The sequence below is a fragment of the Lutra lutra genome, chromosome X (genome assembly GCF_902655055.1).
Source record: "Lutra lutra chromosome X, mLutLut1.2, whole genome shotgun sequence".
NCBI lineage: Eukaryota > Metazoa > Chordata > Mammalia > Carnivora > Mustelidae > Lutra > Lutra lutra.
Genome location: NC_062296.1, coordinates 99,668,603 through 99,671,229, shown reverse-complemented (window position 1 = coordinate 99,671,229; position 2,627 = coordinate 99,668,603).

Below are 2,627 nucleotides of genomic sequence, written 5' to 3'. Positions count from 1 at the left end.
ATTCCACGTACACCTGGGAGAATGCACCTGGGGTCGAAGGTCTCCAGACTGGGACTGGAGAGGACAGTGGTTTGGAGGGAATCCCTGTGCAGGGCCCGTGAATCACGGGTGCTCCTGAAATTAGTCTGCCTGGGAGCCCATTTCCAGAGCAAACCCCTCATGCAGCCCCCTTTTCCTATGGACATTAAACCCTGGAGATCCCATAAATTCACAATGTCTTATTCATCTAGGGCTGACTTACAAATGTGCCCCAGACTGAAGGGCGCAGATGGTAGGCGTTCATCTTCCAGTATGGAGGCTGGGAGTCGGAGATCCAGGAGAGGTCAAGGCAGGTTCCCCTGGAGACCTCGCTCCTGGGCCTGCAGACCGCATCTTCTCCTTGTGACCTCACGTGGTTGTCCTTCTGCATGGGTCTGTGTCCTCATCTCCTTACCAGGACAGCAGTCATGTGGGGTATGGCTACCCTACTGACTACTGAAACTAAAGTATCTCTTTAAAGACCTCATGTCCACATACGATCACTTTCTGGGGTCTGGGGTAAGGACTGGAAGGAGTGGACTTGAGGGGGACACAACTCAGGCCCTAAGAAGAAGTTTCCTGCCTTCCACAGCCTGGAGACGTTTCTGTTAAACGGAGAGCAGGGGCATACATGGGGTATCCTGAAGCGACTCTAGGTGGGACCCAGGACAGCGGTCTATGCTCCTGCAAGGCCGAGAGTCCCTGTGTCCCAGCGGGAGCTGGTGAGGGCAGTGCATCCCCTGTGTCTCTGGGAAGTCCTGCGTTTCACAGCCTCCAACACATCCCACCCTTTCTGGCTTTGCCCAGCACACGTCTTTACGTAGCTGGAAGGAAGGAGTCTCGTTCCTGAAAGTCAGGATGGGCTGGGCTGTCAAGGCTCACTCCCGGCAGCCCGTGGACCTCATGGGGAATAGGCTGGGACTCCTTCCTGACCGACACGCTTATTCAGAGCACAGCGTCTTGGGTCTACACCCGCCCTAAAGGCCAGTCCAGCTGTCCGGCTGGTCCTCGCAGAAGCTCTAAGTCTTCATGCCTTCTCTCCTAACACAGTGTCTGCCTATTTTTCTGTAAATACAGCATCGTTGGTGGTCGGCTCTGTCCCCCGCCCCACACTCTGTTGAATTCAAGTCTGCCTGCGACAAAATCACTAAGGTTTATTTATGATCTTCTTATCGACATATCCCAAAACCCGAAAGCCCAAGTTTGGGACACACACGGGCCGGCATACGTACTTAGAAGACGTGGGGGAACGTGTGTGGGCAGGAAGCAGATCTGGGGTTGTCCGCAGGTGCAAGAGGGCAGGGCAGGAGGGACCGCCGGGGAGGAAAGGTCCGTCCTTATCTGGATCATGGTAAGAGTTTCAGCGTGCGCACACATTTCAGAACTTACCCAAACCTACAGTTTCCGTGTGCGTTTTATTGCATGTGAATAATGCCCTCATGAAGCCATTAAAACAACTCCTGGTTTCGGGTGGTAGCACATCATTGCACATTCAAAGAATTGTTTTGATGCACCTTGCTTTTAAAGGAGCCCAGTGTTTGTGTCCCCTCCGTGTCATTTGGATCTCGGCTGGGTTGGGTCCAGGAAGCGTCCTTTAGCTTGGCTCTCTCGGTGTTGTAAGAATGATGCAAACACACATTTCTCTTGCAGTGAAAGCTGATTGGGACCCGACGGGGCTGGTTGGTGGGGCAGGGAAGGAGGGACGGACACACTAACAATACTCCGTAAGTGGAAAAACCTAGACATGGAGATCGGAAGATCCTATGAGCGGGAGCTTTTCTTAAAATAAAATACCACACAGGCAAAGGTGGAATGAGAAGGACCATACCCCGGCTTGGCTGAGGCTTTGCAGTCCATCGAGTTAATCAAGAATTTCTAGGGCCGTCTGGCTGGCTCTGCTGGCGGAGTGTGCGAACCTTGATCTCGGGGTCGGGTTTGAACCCTGCTTTCGGTATAGAGATTACTTAAAAATAAAAAAAAAAATTTAAAAAAAGGATTTCTGAGTCAAGGAGTGGATGCCAAAGGTCAGCCATTGCTCAATGGCTAAGTGCTGTGGAACCCCTTTGGCCGCTTCCCGGGCCCTGAGAGAGGAAACCGTGTCAGGAGTGGACCACACACCCTGTGGGACCTGTGCCGTGATTTGCTTTCCACGTGAGCGAAAGAAGCGTTTCAAACAGTCCACTGCCGGATTTACCGGACCTTTTGTGTAATACTTGGGCCGTCATTAGGAAGGAATTGGAACACTAACTGATAGTTTGTAACAAAACTTCCGCGAGATGTCTCTATGAATATCAAAAAGTGGAAACTAAGAATGTATCTAATGAATCTTTTTTTTTTAAGTTTTTAAAAAATGTGTTTCTTCGGGGCGCCTGGGTGGCTCAGTGGGTTAAGCCACTGCCTTCGGCTCAGGTCATGGTCTCGGGGTCCTGGGATCGAGCCCCGCATCAGGCTCTCTGCTCCGCAGGGAGCCTGCTTCCCCCCCTCTCTCTGCCTGCTGCTCTGCCTACTTGTGATCTCTCTCTCTCTCTGTGTCAAATAAATAAATAAAATATTTAAAAAAAAATGTGTTTCTTAATTTAAAAAATCTGTCCCCCCAACCTGGGGTTTGA